The 17264-nt window shown below is 39.9% G+C and overlaps 1 protein-coding gene across 1 annotated transcript in view; it reads left to right on the forward strand.

Moving 5' to 3' along the window:
- The first annotated feature begins 5150 nt into the window (after positions 1–5150).
- The window catches only part of pear1 (platelet endothelial aggregation receptor 1), a 69504-nt gene continuing 57390 nt past the window's right edge, over positions 5151–17264 (forward strand). The window contains exon 1 of the mRNA XM_022199173.2: positions 5151–5418. The gene's annotated coding sequence lies outside the window, so the exon portion shown is untranslated. The remainder of the gene's footprint in view (positions 5419–17264) is intronic.

Below are 17264 nucleotides of genomic sequence, written 5' to 3' on the forward strand. Positions count from 1 at the left end.
ATTTTGCAGCAGCGCTCAGCTGGATAAAGTCTATGAGCTGGGGGCTACAAAATAAAAGCGCATCTTAAAAAAAGTAACCTGTCTCTCCTTACACTGTGATAACATTTGTGTACAGCACGACTGTCGGACTCTGTTTGTAATCAACTTCTACATAGAGTCTGAAGCATTATTTTATGCTTGAAGGGAAGTTAATCTCACTAAACTTTACAAACAAACGTCACAGATGTTGGCTTAAAACTAAAAATCATTCTTAGATGCTCTTTTGTTTTCATATGTAATATACTGAGTGAATAAAGCTTCAATGTATTTGTAAAGTTAATTTTTAAAAAATCGTTGACATCTAATTTCTCTCCATTTCATGTCGAGGTTTTACACTATGAACACCAATGGAGAAAAACTCTATTACATAAAAGTCACACATTTAGATTTATATTTTAGTAAACGTATTTGCAAAGTATTTGCATCAAAATATGCTTAAAGTATCAAAAATGAAAGTACTCATTATGCAGAGTGAAACATTTCAGAATAATGTGTTAGATTATAAATGATAGATGAATGTGTTCTGAATTTTAATACTGGAGCCTTTAAAGGAGATTTAACTACTTTTTATAGTTAACCTAAAGTTATTTGATCTTTGATTGCTAATAATTGGTATCTTGATCAACTCTGATATTTATATGTTTTGTATAATTAAACATAGTATTTAATGAAAGGTATCATTTTATTTAATATCATTAAAAGTGTAATATTTAGTCTGGACTAAAAGCATAAAGCAGCAGAAAATGGAAATAATCAAGTAAATCGCAAATACCATGTAAATGTACTTAATACAGTACATAGTTACTTTCCCCTACTGCTTTTAAGCAGATTTAAGGTTTGAAAAATTTTCTTTTTCACAGTTAAAGGCAAAACTGTGTTTTTTGAAATGGAAATATTCTGCAACACTTGAATTGGTACACATAATTTCCCCTAAAGTTCAACCCAATCTATTAGTTTTCTGTGAGAATATCTGGATCGATGAAGTAATGCAATTTTGAAATGGTTTGGCTGCCCTGCGTGGATTTTAATGGCTGCCCTAGTGGTGAATCACAGGATTTAAACTACAGCATGCCACCAGATGGCAGTGTTTCACACCAGAAAAATAAGATACATACAGTATTCAAGTGTCGTGTATCAGAGTGCCAACCTGTAATTATATTTACATCAAAACAAATCAGCCATACTGAAAAGTTAGTGTCAATGAGCAACTTTTTTTATTCGTGGACTTGCAAGCAGAGGAAAAACCTGATCTCCACTCCTCTCTGATCAAAAAATAAATAAATCTGACAGACATATTATTTTATTATGTGTAATATATTTTAAATGAAAGACAGTGGCTCAAAGTGCTTTCCAATGAAGAAATAAATTTGAATATTACGACCAAAACACATTATATACTTTATATATAATTTCTTTCTTTTATAAGAGTCCTGGTTAAAAAATCAAGACACGGGCATTAAACTGTTTTATTGCTTGTTTCAGGTCAACCTTGTCGTTAAAATGTTTACAGAATATGAAACATAGCAAATTTGTACAGTTTAAGCAGTTTTTTGTTTTTGTTTTTTTTAGCACATCTCTCCGGTTAACACAGTAACTCTGGATCTGATCATTTAACCACTAGAAACCAGCTGTTTTTGTTGTATTTCACCATAAAACTGAACTATAAAACTAGCAGAGATCCTCATTGCAGATGCCAGTGGCATGTTTCCAGGATGAAGAAATCAAATTGACTTGAATGCTCGGAATGATGTCTGCTGGGTGTGACAGACAGTTACACCCAGGATTGCTCAGCAAAGGCAGATGTGGAAGCTCTTCAGATACCTTTTCCGACTTTTACCAGGACAAAAGCAGCACTAAAATGATGGCAACCCCCCTCAGTGTCCTCAGTGTGGGACTGCAGGAAACTATTTTACTTCCCCCTGCACTGATTTCCGTGCAGCGAGGATGTTTGCTCCACCAGGTCTCAGTCCACAAGCTGTTTATCTGTGTCAGTACTCAGCAGGAGGGTGGGACACCCGTCCTGAGCAGGCTGGTCATCATGGCTGTTTGGGAAGAGGAGGCTATTACACAGCTGTCAATAAAACCTGCAAGAGACAAATAGAGCCGGCTTGAGACAAAACATGAACAAAGAAAAAATATACAATATACAGCTAAAAATATGTGGACACTCATGTTTTTTTTTTGCAATTTGGGCAGCACTTCCCTCTGCCAATTGAGGAAAACCTTCATGTTGTAGCAAACAGTGATGTCAGACAACATTGGCAGCGGTTTGGATGAGGCTTTTTCCTGTTTCAGTACCTCTGTGCTCATCCTCTGGGAAAGCTTCCCCACAGGATGGAGGCTGTTACACCAGCAGATTTACGAGATGCTCAACTATCACAAAAGGTCAGGTGTCCACATACTTTTGGGCATTTACAAAAGACGACTTTCACATTCACAAGTATGTTAAAGTTATTTCAACCCCTATTTGCAATAAAGAAAAAACCCTGACATCCTGGAAAATATGGAGTTTGAGGCAGTATCCATTTTGGACCTCTTTCCAAAAACCCCCTGTATATAAAGCTTAATTGTTTATCTGAGCTGAGGTTAATGGCTTCAACTGGTGAAGACACGTGTGTGTTAGCAAGCAAATAATGTCAAATTTTAAATCATGAAAAGAGCGTAAAGCTTAATGTTTTGATAATAACCTGACATTTCTTAAGGCAACATGGTCATAAGTACCTAGCAATCATTTATCTATCTACTTGCCTTTTCTAACATACCTCAATTATCTATCCTATCTGTCTTTTTCTCGTCACCAGCTTACTTATCTGTCGATCTTACCAATCTATCACATTCACCTACCTACTTATCTATTTACAAATCTTTCTTACTTACCTACCTTACTTAATGTACAAGTCTATCTTACCTATGTACCTACCTACCCTATCTGTTTACCTAACTACTTGTCCACCAACCTATCTTACCTACCTAACCGAGGATCTAACTCCTTACCTACCTACCAACCAACCTACTTTTCTACCTACGTAAGGAACTACCTTACCTACCTACCAAATATACCTGTCTATCCTACCTACATACCTACCTATCTGTGTGTCACCTACATACCTAATCTACCTACCTATCCATCAACCTTCCTCCCTAGCTACACTACTAGTCAAATTTTGGACACACCTTCTCATTTAATGGTTTTTCTTTATTTTCATGACTATTTACATTGTAGATTCTCACTGAAGGCATCAGAACTATGAATGAACACATATAGAATTCTGTACTAAAGAAAAAAGTGTGAAATAAGTCAAAACGTGTTTTATATTTGAGATTCTTCAAGATAGCCACCCCTTTGCTTTGATTACAGCTTTGCACACTCTTGACATTCTCGCTATGAGCTTCATGAGCTTCATTTCAGTCACCTGAAATGGCTTTCCAACAGTCATGAAGGAGTTCCCAGACATGCTGAACACTTGTTGGCCCTTATGCCTTCGCTCTGCGGTCCATCTCATCCCAAACCACCTCGACTGGGTTTACGTCAGGTGACTGTGGAGGCCAGGTCATCTGACGCAGCACTCCATCACTGTCCTTGGTCAAACAGCCCTTACACAGCCTAGGATCTGTGTTTGAGGTCATTGTCCTGTTGAAAAATAAATAGATGAAGATCCAACTAAATGCAAACCGGATGGGATGACATGTTTCTGCAGGATGCTGTGGTGGCCATGCTGGTTCAGTGTGCCTTCAGTTTTGAATAAATCTCCAACAGTGTCACCAGCAAAGCAGCCCTACACCATCACACCTCCTCCTCCATGCTTCACGGTGGGAACCATGCATGGAGAGACCATCCATTCACGTTTTCTGTGTCGCACAAAAACATGGTCCAAATTTGGACTCATCAGAACAAAGCACAGATTTCCACTGGTCTAATGTCCATTTCTTGTGTTTCTTGGCCCAAACAAATCTCTTCTGCTTGTTGCTCTTCCTTAGTAGTGGTTTCTTAGCAGCTATTTGACCATGAAGGCCTGACTCAAGCAGTCTCCTCTGAACAGTTGATGTAGAGATGAGTCTGCTACTAGAACTCTGTGTGGCATTTATCTGGGCTCTAATCTGAGGTGCTGTTAACTTTCCATTTCTGAGGCTGGAGACTCGGATGAACTTATCCTCAGCAGCAGAGGTGACACTTGTTCGTCCTTTCCTGGAGTGGTCCTCATGTGAGCCAGTTTCGTCATAGTGCGTGATAGTTTTTGCGACTGCACTTGGGGATACATTCAAAATTCTTACAATTTTCCAGACTGACTGACCTTCTCTTCTTAAAGTAACGATAGACTGTCATTTCTCTTTTCTTAACTGATTCTGGTTCTTGCCATAATATAGATTCTATTAGTTGTCAAATAGAGCTGTAAACTGTGTACCAACCTGACTTCTGTACAACACAACTGATGTCCCAACCCCATAAAGAAGACAAGAAATTCCACAAATGAACCTTGACAAGGCACACCTGTGAAGTGAAAACCATTTCAGGTGACTACCTCATGAAGCTCATTCAGAGAAGGCCAAGAGTGTGCAAAGCAGTAATAAAAGCAAAGAGTGGCTACTTCGAGGAATCTAAAACAAAAAACATAATTAGAGTTATTTCACAATTGTTTGTTTGCTACATAATTACATATATTTTGCTTCATAGTTTTGATATCTTCATTATGTATCTACAATGTAGAAACTAGTGAAAAAAATAAAGAAAAAACACTGAGAAGATGTGTCCAAAGTTTTGACTGGTAGTGTAGGTAAGACAGATGGGTCAGTAGGAAGGTTGATGGATAGGTAGGTAGGTTAGATATGTAGGTAAAAGACAGATCTTACCTACCTATGTTACCTACACTATGTTGCATACCAATCTCTCTACCTCTCTCTGTCTATATATGTAACTGCAGTGTATTTTTCCACCTTGGCATTCAGAATACAGCTGCTCTGTTTTCCGTCAGGTATCATCTCACTGCACCATCTATTCTCTAAACTCTCCTGAACACTCTCACAGTGAGACATCAAGGTCTGGAGGCCCACTGAAGACAAAAACAACCGTCAGCCTCCCCCTGGACCTCCCAAACCTCCTCTCTGCCCCATCCCTCCTTCTCCTCCTCCTCCTCCAGCTCCAGTCCCCTCTCTGTCACAGTTTTTCCACTTTCTTTGGCTGCACTTCAGGACCCTCCCCCGTTTGGATGCGGCGCTGCGCTTTTTCTTTCCTCCTCGCACTCTTCTGAATGTTTACTCGGCTTCAAGATCTTTACAAGTGTGTGAACTATTATCAACAAACGACCCTTTTCTTCTGGGGAGGCTGTTATTAAGTGAAACATCGAAGCGGACCGAGGATTCGGGTATTTCTCCGCCGGCAAGGTCAGTAACAATGATGTCAGTGAAATGTGGGGGAAAAAAATCCGAAATTGAAGACATTTTAATGGAAACTGTGTCACTGGACAGAGTTTGCACATTTTTAAATTGTGACTACTCACTCGTGCTGTATGGGAATGCGCTGTTATGTGGAGCATTTACGCAGCGCAAAACCCATCAAAACCGCTGATAAACGCAATTTAGCGCTTGAAATGATGAGATAAGGAGGGCAAAGCATTAAAACAGTGATATTGGATAAGGACATTGTTTCTGGATCAGGAGAACTTTTACTTTTTTCTCTTAATCCTGCAACACTGTACTTGTACTGAATTAGAATTTCAGTGGACCTTTTTTTTTAAACTGCTTTTTATAATTCCCCTGCTGCTTTTATCAGCAAAATACACTGAAAGCATCAACAGTAAAATCTCTTATTCAGAATAACTTCTTTCAGCCTGTTACATGACATAATGACCAATAGATTACTGTTTCATTGCCCTATTGTGCAAGAAGCCTCTCCTTTCTGCAGATTTTGCATGCATTTTACTTGAAAAAACAACAGTAACTCCATCTGTCAAATAAATCTAGTGGAGCTGAGGGAGCATGAAATGACACAAACACCCATGGGTGTAGATTTCACGACGGGACACACAGGGGTCTGTGTGTCCTCCCTCAGGAAATCTGGAGCAGTAATCACTTAATTTCATGCATTTTGGTGAATTTTTATGCACCAATTTGTGCTTTTTCTGCATCAAATGTCTTAACAAGCATGAAGGAAAGCACCCAGTTAAGGAAGATTGAGTCAACATTAACACAATTTTTGATCATCTGCATCTCCCCGATATCTATGCCCATGTTGGACCATAACCAAGTACTGTACTTGAGTATAACTCTTTCTTTTCTTCTGTTATCTAGTCAACCACAGACCAGAGGCAAATATTGTACTTTTTACTCCACTGCATTTATATGATTATTTGCAGATTTAGTGTAATAACACAAAATATAATGACAATGATTAAATATTGATTTACATTAAAGTATATTGATCCCTTGAAGGAAACTTCACTAGCTGCCCACCTTCACCAGGTATTAATGCCTCAATAGGTACATGTATAGTGGAATATCATTATCTACATCCAGGTGGGTCTGTGCAATATCTCAGTTTCTACTTACAGAAGAATATGCATATCGACAGTGTTTATGTATATTTGTTTCTTATTTTTCAATTTTCTACTGATGTTCCCTAATTTTTGCACTACCCCCTCTGCTAATGGACTAAATGCATATCCTATCTTAACATTTTAAAATAGGGCATTCTGCACAATGATACTTTTGCCTAATTAAAAGTATTTTTATTGTTTTGTGTTTTTTTGGGGGGAGGTCAAATGCACATATTCCCTGCATCCCCCTGTTGCACAAATGAAAGTGTCTCAAATTTTTGTGCAGTTCTAGACAGATTTTCTCAGACTGGTCAACTACAGTTTGGTGTTTTGTTCTTTTTTCGTATGCTGCATGTTGACCTCCACACATTCTAACAATGAAGCCGTGTCATTCTATGTTTGTTCATCTACACGGACTAAATTTGTCCAACTTCTTCAAATGTGCTTCCACCACTTTATGCACTTGCTGTGTTATTTCTGCGAGTCAGAGATTTTTTCTTTTTTTCTGCTTTTGGCATCCCTGCCTGCTTTTAAAAAGGTCTTTAGCTGCTATCAGGAGAGTCAAAAGCATCTTATCCAGTGAATTACAGATGAAGCTGCTGGAAGCAGGTCTGCGGTTTCCTCTTTGTTTTCTGTCTTTGATTTTTGATTTTCATCAGCTTGTTCAGATTTAATCTGAGTCCTGGTGCACCTCGGGGTCACTCAGGCCACTGGAACGTGGCGGCTGTGATTTCCTGTGTGTGATGGTGTGACTCCTTCATCCCATGTTAGTGGAATTAATCAGATGGAGATGGGATTTGTGTTTTCTCTGAGGATGTGAGTGGCTGCAGTGAATGTTTGTTTTGGGCATGTAGGACACAAGAGCAGCTGTGTGCAGCGTTCTGATATGAATAAGTCCATCACGAGTGATTTCATGCACTGATTGTGTCCTCATTGTTTGGGAGTTTTCAGGGAAACAGATTCTGAGGAGTTTTGGAAACAGACCAAACACTGTAAACAGGTTATTCATAGTCACTTGCTGACAAATTGATGCATTTATAGCTGGATCTGTGAACTGATGAACTCCTGTACATGGAAGCATGCTGTTTTGGACAGAAAATCCTCATTTGTTTTCCTCAGCGGAGCTGTAAAATCACCATCAATCACCGTAAATTCAGCATTGTTGCACTTGTGAATGAAAAGCCTTTTGATTAAGGAGGGTCTGGCACCATTTCACTCAGAAAAACATCTGTGAGGAAGGCAAGACGTGATTAACTATCAAAGTAAATCTCAGCCACTTGCTTTGGACTCCTGACCTCGCATCTGCGCTGGCAACCAAAAATCTCCAGGAAATCTTTCTGCCTGCAGACTGAACTTTCTTTTGTGCTTTCTGAGTATTTTTAAAAGCTCAGTTCAGTTTCTACATGTGCCATTGTTTGCAGATATCGAGTTCATGATTCTAAATGTGAAAAAGGGGCTCAAGTGTCCTCGTATGAGATCCTCATTAGCTGGTCTGCCCTCTACCAGACGGTTTCAGCTGTCAGCGGTGAAATGGTGACCCATTTTTTTGTTTTTGTGTCTGGTCAAGCAACAGAAAATTGTCTCTTGTCTGACAGCTGGAGGTCTGGCTGACTTACCGTCTGTTTGTCCGGGAGAGGGCTCGATCTGAGGCAGGCTATTGGATATGTTTTGCTTGGAGATGACAGTGGCCAGAGGCACAGAGAGATGAGGCAGATTTAGAAGAAAGGAGGCGAGAGTCATCAGCTTCATTTGATCCTCCAGTGCCTGGACTTTGCTAAAATTTATGGTAACACCACACAGGGCAGCCAGAGTGTCTGCATGTCTTTACACAGGCACAGCTTTTCTTGACATGAATATACCCACCGGCCACACACCATGTCTGCAGTGAGGTCTTTGTTTGTAGGATCTATCGGCTCCAGTAGAATTACCTGTGTACTTAAATATGGTAAACAGCACCTTCATGGTTGCTTCCATCTTACTTAATGAATCAGGTTGTTTCTGATTTGGTCAAGTCGCTCCTTACCAACTATTATTAGGCACAGCAGTTCTTTCCTGTATCCTGAATCCTAGAAACACCTCACTAAAAGAATCTACTCACTGAACTCAAACACAGCAGAATGGTGTTTAATCAAACACACCGATAAGATCCGCCTGCCACCTTCCGCGTAACTTTTAGTCTTAATACAGTTTACACAGGTGAGTTATAAATAAATTTGTCCCCTGCACAGTTGTTATGAAGGAGGAATTTAGCTATAGAAACCAAAGCTGTTTTCATATCAGGCCGTAAGCAGGTTTATTTCTGAGGTAAAGTTGGACATTTTAACATTGTGGTCTATGAAGATTGAGTCATTTTTGGAGCCTCAAGTGGATATTTGAGGGACTTCTGTTTGTGACACTTCCACGTTGGCTTCATATTTTAGACTTGAAGGTTGTTTAGGATTCATGTTCAAGGAACACAATCTGCTTTACACATGACTGCAAAAAACAGAGCAGAAGAAGCTGGAAACAGGACTAGATGTTTGCCGATCATTAAAAAAAAGGGGGAAAAAAAACAGAAGAAGAAACAAATGAACTTTTGTCCATCTTATGAAATTAATTGTTTTAAGTTGGGAAAGTTCTAATTATTCTTTCATGTCAGCTGGTGTTGGTCATGCTTTCATGCTGTCTGGACAAGAAGACAACAAAAATATCAGCCCATCAGGAAATGTTCATTGGATACCAAAGATACCAAATAAACAATATATATATATATATATATATATATATATATATATATATATACAAAAAAGGGCACACAAGGGTATTAGAACTTATTCTCAAACGTTGTTTAAATCTCACATGAAGTAAATTAGTCAAATCAAAAAACATCTCAAGTGAGCTTGAAAGCTTTTCCGCAAAATTGTGGTAATTTTAATTGTTCCATGAACCTTTTTTAATGCAGTATCTAAGAATGTACATAAAAAATACATTATACTGTAGTTAGTATTAGCCTTTAGCTCAAATGATAGCCTAACTTCTAGCAGTTCAGTAGACTCGTTTTCTTCTAGTTTTGATGACTTTTGGTCTATTTCGGTGATCATGCTACATTTCACTTTAAAGTCAAGCAACAGAAGCGGCACTGGTTTTTCTGAGGTTGTCTGTTGACTATATTTTTAACATTAAAATGTACTTTAAAGAGCATAATGTTATTGGAAAGTGTGTTTATTCAACCCGTGCTCTCACTCTTCTGCATCAGTGACAGTTTTCTTTTAAAGATGTGAAAATAATGAGCTACACTGACTTGACAAACTCCTCTTTTTGGTGTAAAAATAGTCCTGATGAAAATGACGAGGAGCTCAGGGGATTCAAACGAAGGTGACGCTGGCTGAGTATTCCTTCTACAGGCTTATATAAGCCTTTCAACCCCATGTGCTCTGCAGCCGTGCAAATAATTTGGAGCAGATTGGACTGCAGCCCTGCAGCTCAGGGGCTTTGGGTCGCTCACTCTGCCCTGGCTGTGGAACATGCACAGTTTCATTGGGCTCTGGCTCAAATAACCGATCATAAAAAGCAGAGGTCGGGGGGTTTGGGGCTGGAGGAGGAGCCGGCAGCGGGCTGATGGACTGACCACAGACTACTTGTACTGTGGTGAGGGTCTTTCCTGAAGCTGCTTATGTTGGTGGTTGGTGGGTGGTGTTCTGGGTGGTGGGTGGAGCAGCAGTGGAGACATTGTTCATTAAGATTTGAGGGGCTTTCGCTGGTGTCTCGCTGTGGTGTCTCTGCAGGATGACTGGAACCGAGTGAAACCTGAGACGTAGAATTAGTGGAAATACAGCACCGAGTTCGAGGCCCGGGGGGCTTCTCGCTTGTTGTTTCCATCTCTGTGATGAAGTTGGGGTTATGTTTGTGTTGTTGTTTGCTTTTAATGCTAGTGAAAAGGGTTGTGCAGAGATGAATTATCATGAGTTTACCATACAGAGGTTTGCATGTGAAAAACAAATGGCCTTTATGTCATGCTTGGCACCACGAGGACACAAACTGCTAGAACTCTTGATGTTTTTCTTGAGCTCAAACCCAGATCCACTCCACCAGCTGTGTGCAGCTCGCAGTCGTCCATCTTGCATTTTATGAGAGACTTATTTTCTTTCTTTCCTTTTTTCTGTTCCATTTTCCAGGCCACTTCTGAAAAACAAACGTAGGCCTAGGAAAGGCAAGATGACAGATTATCAGCATTTGTCAGCGTCCCCATTACTCAAAACAACACAAGCTCTGTGTGGAAAAAAGAACTCTTTGTAGAGAAATGACACTCTGAAGCCAGAGATGGTTTGCTGTTGGAAAATGTGGGAGTAGCAGGTCTGATGGCATCATCCAAGGACTCCTCCTTTTTTAGCTCCTGACTTTGTGTTTTTTACTCCCAGCTCTCTTTTGTTTACATGTCGGAGGAAGACAGCGTTGAGATGCAGAGCTGGATGTACATGCAAGATGTTTCCTATCGACTTCCTATTGTTTGTCCCAGTTTTCATTCCCTCTGTGCTGCTCTGCAGTGATGAGTGAAAGAGAGAGGGGGACAGAGCGGGACACTTTAAAACACGTAGAGGAAAATCTGAAAGAGCTGAAGAGATGAAATTATTAGTTGGAGACAGACGATAGTGAACTGGAGCGTTGCAGCCAATTAGAAAGTAATCGGGAAGGCATGTTATCTACAAAGACAGCGTAACAAAAAAAGTGCTGACAAGATGCTCGCCGGAGCTTCTGCTCTTTGCACCATGTTAACAGCAGAATTGGCTGCTTGCTCATTAATTGGTAAATAGTTGAAAGTAATTTGCAGCAGTGGTTGCAAAGCCTGGAGAAGCCTCGCTGCGATAAAAAAGGAATATATTCCTGCATGACTCAGTGGCGACCTGCTGGGTTTTCTGCTGCTTCTGTTTGGGCATCCAGAAAAAGAAAAGTTAACAGTTTCCCCTCTACTTGCTTTCCTTGAACATCATTCCCAAATGAGACGACAGGCCTCCACTGTGTCTCGCCCTCCCATGGTGTTGTTTGCCCAGGATGTCCTGTGTGGTGGCTTCTATCTGCCTCTTACCTCCTCTTTGCCCTCCTCGTCTTCCTGTTGTGTTGGACAGATTTGCAGGTGTCATACTGAAAAGCCCCCTGAGGCCCCTGTGTTGCACAATTCCAGAGTTTTCAATTAAGTGCAGCTCATTCTGCAGAGCCTACTTTCATCTTTCATTAGCCACGAGACGGCCAAACACGGCGAGGTAATGGCACCACCTGTGGGGGTTGAAACAGTTTCAGTCCAGTGACACTGCTGGGAAATGCACAGAGTCAGACTAAGTAAAGGAACATCTTGGAGAGTTCACCTTCAGGGTAGCACACGTGGCTCAAGTTTTTGAGTGAAGAAAATAAGGCTTTAACTTCCAGATGCTTGCAGGATGAGGCCCATCTGGAGAGAGAGGGAGCTTTTAGGGCTATATGTGAAAAAAAAAGGCTCTAAAATGATCACTTTAATAAGTTGCAGGTTTCCACGTCGTCCTCCAGAAAAGCAGCACAACATCTGCCAGAGGTAGGCCTGTAAATCAATGGGGTTTAGCTTTTAGGAATTTACTCTCTCAGGCTGGACTTCCTGGAGAAACAGATAGCAGGAAAGCCAGTGGAGATAATAACTGATAACTACTAGGGTCAACTCTACCTATCTTGGTTTGCTGCTGCTGCCAATATTTAAGAGCCCATATTGTGCATATTAACAGATTCCTAACTGTATTTCTGGGGTCTGTTAGAAGATATTTTCATGCTTCAATATTCAAAAAACAAATTATTCTTGTCATACCATACATCACTGCAGCACTTCTGTGAGAGAAAATAACTCTGATGTGAACTTTGGGCTTCGTAATTGGGCAACATAATATCAGAAAAAAATATGTTTTTCTGTGATATGAAAAAAACAAGGAATTTTCACCAGATGACTTGCTATAGTCAGAAAGAATGAATCATTCTAGAATGATTAGAGACATTTTGTTTTGGAGTGCATCTGCCTAGAAAATAAAAAAGCAGAAAAAAATCATTTGGAACCACTCTCATATGGTGATGTGGTTTTTTTTGTATTGGATGGCATTCAGATCTGGCCTTACACTCGCCAAACAAAGCTTTCTGGTCAAACACATCAGCCGTGTTGCCTCTTGTGGTGTCAACAACTGCAAGACACTGCTGACAGAAAACCTATTTTTAGTCAACATCATCCTTTCTGTAGCCAAAATATTTGCATACAACTGATGTTGTGTTTCTTTTTGCAAATAAATCTTCCTTTTTAGTGTTTTTCTCCCTTTTATCGCACATGCAGAGTGTGCATGTCAACAAACTCTGTGTCTTGTAAATACAGTGAAGAAGCAACTCAGTGTACCCGAGAACATTTCAGTCTGAGTAGATCAAGGTTAATCAGACCTATGTCAACATTATGACAATGCTAATATCATCGATTGTCAAAAACAGTCCAGAACACCCCATCAGACAGGGAAAAAGCCTAAAACACAGAATATCGTTATCTGGGTGTCTAGCTACGGCAAACTCTTGTCCACATGGAATCCATTGAGATGCACATCTGTCATCCGGCATGCACCTCCCACTCTCCCTGCAATAATGACCCAATCACCCTGCAGGCACCAGCACACCGGTATTCGGTAAATCACCCAGGTGTCACACTAGTTTTCTTTGCAAAGTAAAAGGTGGTAGAGGTTAACGCTGCAAACAAACGGCAGACAAACACAGTCAACAACAACAGAACGCGGCGGCTGCAACGGTTTAAATGGCTTCCAGCTTGTAGCAGTTGCTGTGAGAGGAAAAAAAACAAAAAAAGAAGCTGCCATCCGGTCACATAAGAAGTGTTGTCCTAATGAAAACCAGATGCAGTGTGGTTGAAGGCTGTTACTGTAAATCGTTCTCTCTTTCATACAGTCATGACTTAAAGACACATATTATAAAGCTGCTGCATGGGAGCGTTATGAAATACGCTGGTCCTAAACTTTGTGTAACAGTAAAGGATGATGCTTCCCATCGTATTAGTCAGACACCGCAGACGTTCAGGGGATCAGTATAATGCTGTTGGTCGCCATGGACCCCCCAAGAAGCCCATATTTAACCAACACACTGTATACCCACAAAAACACTGTATTACAAACTGTTTTTACACAGTAGGCAGCTCAGTTCAAGCTTTCATATTAAGTGTAGGCTTGAATAAGTTTTTTTTTCATTCTGCTCCTCTGTTTGGCAAACACATGGAGCCTGATTTCACACCTCTGCGACAGAGTTTGGAGCGACCACAAGGGTCAAGACCACAAAAATAAGCAATCTGAGCGTTCCGCAGCCAAAACAAAGGTCCTAATGGAAAGACAGCAGCACCTGTGTGCCGAGGTCCAGGCCTGTGTGAGCACATCTGTGTTTGTGACGACGTTCGACGCAGAGTTTTGTGATGACTTGGCAGTTCTGGCTGCCTGCAGTGGTTCAGAGTTTCCCGTTAGTGTGATCGCCTGTTTCCCCTCGTAACAAACTACAAGTCAAAGGAGCTATTGGAGAACTGCACGCCACTGATCAGCCAGCAGACTGCAAGATACTGTTTTCACATGTGTAACCAGATTGTTTAATCAAGCCCGCTCCCTGTAGTTCAGTTCACCCACTAACTGGGATATAATGATGTAAATATGACAAACACTACATGCAGCAACACAAACAACACCTCCATAGAATCCATGTGCAATAACATGACCATATTCTTATTTTTTTATTTTTCTATATTTAATAATATAAACATTTACATTTCTTCTCTTAAAGGAGGAAGCATCTATTTATATCTGTGCACTGTGTGCTCCTCTTTTTTGTGCTGTTTTTTCTGTTTTTGCTGCTGTAGCACGGCAAATTTCCCCGCTGCAGGATCAACAAATGTTTAATCGATCTATCTAATCTATAAAAACGTCCAGATATGCACAGACAGACACCTTGCAGCTGATGTCAACTAGATTACAGTGACAGTAAATATGAAAGAAAGACTAATGGATCAGTTTTTGATGAGTTGATAAAACACTTGCTGTATTTCTCTTACTATTAACAGAAAAAGACTGAAACCAACAATGGACTCGTTCATCTGGTCTGTGTGTGGCTGCTGTACTCCTAATATCTTTAACAAAGGCTCTCCGATAGAGAGCGTTTTTGGGTGAGAAAATTGAATCAAAAATGACTGAATTGATGATGTTTAAATTTAGCTGAAATAGAATCTCTCAGTTTTGCTTTAATGACAGCAGCTGCAGGGACTTCAGCAACCTGATGGTCATGTTTTCCCAGCAGGATGGGACAGAATTCCAAAAAGCATCTTGTCATGTCAGGAATGTTTGGATTCCTCATAAATGTCAGGATCAGGTGGCTGTGGAGGAAAGTCCATGACAGGTCTAAGCTTTGAGGTGTGTTTGGGCTTTTTTTCCTGTAAGAATCCTCCAAATCAGAAGATGGATGATGTCTCTGGAGAATGGACCTCTCCTCAGTCAGGGTGGAGGTGATTCTCTGTCAGTGTCCTTGAATAATCCCTGCGGATGTTTTATTGTAGGTTTGATCCGCTCTGGTGTCATTCTCTCTCCTGTTGGTCTCATTTCTGCAACCTAAAACCAGAATTCAAAGAGTCTGTTCCCACCAGTTCACTAAATGCATAATTGCAAGATGAAAAAAAAATCTAATTTATTGATGTACACAAACTATTTAGGATGCAAAAATTTTGATGAGTTGGGTTGACATAATGATGTTGCATCAACTTAATATTGTGTGTAATTTTAACTCACATTTCTGTGTTAGTTGACTTAAAATTAAATCCAAGATGTGGTAACTGAATGAAAAGGGTTCGATGAGTGAGTTTAGGATTTCATGTCCCCTCCTCTATCTTAACATGCCTTCAGACTGTTCAGATTGATAATTAAAGACAATTTAACTAATTCCACTAACACAGTGTAGTTTGCTGGCTGAACATTATTTCATTAGAAGTTGTCTTAACTCAAAAAATAGATGCAAACTTTTGTGTAACTTTGTTGATTTGTTAGCAAAAAGACTAGTCTGTTGTCTTCTGACAGGAGTTTTGTGTTTTTTATCTAATAAATTCTGCATCTGTTCCATAGAAAACTGACAAAGCTCCTCTTTTCTCAGAATAACAATCTGACTTCAGACCGTTTGCCACAACGTGTGCGCAACTTTCTGCTGGAAACTGGAGGAAGAGACTTATTTGTGACATCTGAACAATGGCTGCAGATTGGTTCTGATGAGTCGTTCAAATCCGGTTAAATGTCATCTGTTTCAGTGGAAGGATACACCCCAGAAAATCTGAGTTTCTGTACACACTGTCACTAATCTGATAAGTCTGACAGATGACCGAGAAACAGCAGAATCTGAATCTTCTTTGGTTTACATGTCAAAACCTCTTGTGTTTTTAAATGTTTCTAAACTTTCTGATTATTTCCAGGTTCACATAAAAACATGTCAGATTTTACATCAACTGTCACACTTTTGGATCCAGCTGTGTCCAATTTATAAAAAGATGAAGGTCCAGTTTCTTTGTAAAACAGACTGTTTTTAAGGGTGTTGGGACTTTTAGCAAATGCTTGCATTTGTTGGGGACTATTTTTTAGTGGATTTGGACGCAAATGGTGCTTTTTTAAAAGCATTTATTGCAGCACGATGGTGTAAATAAACTGCAGCGCCTACGTTCTTCATTGGGATTTGGTGACACAGACAACACTTGGTAGTAGGATCAGTTTATTGTTGGTTTTGGACGTTTCATGGGGTTGAAAAATCCAGTTTCATCAGACCTAAACTTGGAAGAGATATAATTAAAAACCACTTGGCTGATAAGAATTAAGTTCCCCTACTTGTGTTTGTTTGCATTAATAAGCAAAAACTAAGTCAAACATCAGTCAATAGTGACCAAGATCAATGTGTGTGGAAATAAGCTTTAAAGAGCGTTGCTTGTTTGTCTGTTTAATCTAATTAGTGACTTTGTTGTTCTGCAGAGACAACAGTGAAACAGTTTGGGATTGTTGCACCAGTTCACGGGAGGTTTAATCTGAAGATTTAAAAGGCTCATGACCCCGTGGCTTGTTCCGTATACATTACTGGAACTCTGCGCTCCAATAAAAGTGGATGAAAAAGTGTTGATCTTTGCATAGTTTTATCATGGGAAGATCAGCTTTTTATAGTCGTGTTTCCCACAACTTTGTGACCCTGAAAGAGGAGGACAGAAAAGATTTGTTTCTGAGGCAACACAAGGAAAGGCATTTTGATCAAAGAAATCAAATTTAATGAGAAGATTATTATAAAGACGAGGCTGCAGTCTTTGAAAATAATCAAAGCATCAGAGGAGCCGATGGTTTAATTAAATGTCACTGATTTTGTTAAAGGACACTCTGCAGTATCTGGAGAATGTCGCTGTGCAGCTGCAGCTCCTTTTGAGACTTTGTCGAGGTAGTTTAAATAAAATCACAAATTACTCTGTAAAAATCACTTTTTTTAATGAGTGCACATTCCTAGTAGAGCAAGCTCAAACTTTAATTTCAGTTTTTGCTTTGGAAATCAGCTGCTGTTTCTCAGCTCAATTAAACTTCAACTTTTTGTAATAATGAAAAATGCCAACTTCAGAGTGTGCACTACACAAAATGTTTGTTAGCCAGTCAGATATACATGCTGTATTCTGTG

The sequence above is a fragment of the Acanthochromis polyacanthus genome, chromosome 12 (assembly GCF_021347895.1).
Source record: "Acanthochromis polyacanthus isolate Apoly-LR-REF ecotype Palm Island chromosome 12, KAUST_Apoly_ChrSc, whole genome shotgun sequence".
Taxonomy (NCBI): Eukaryota; Metazoa; Chordata; class Actinopteri; family Pomacentridae; genus Acanthochromis; species Acanthochromis polyacanthus.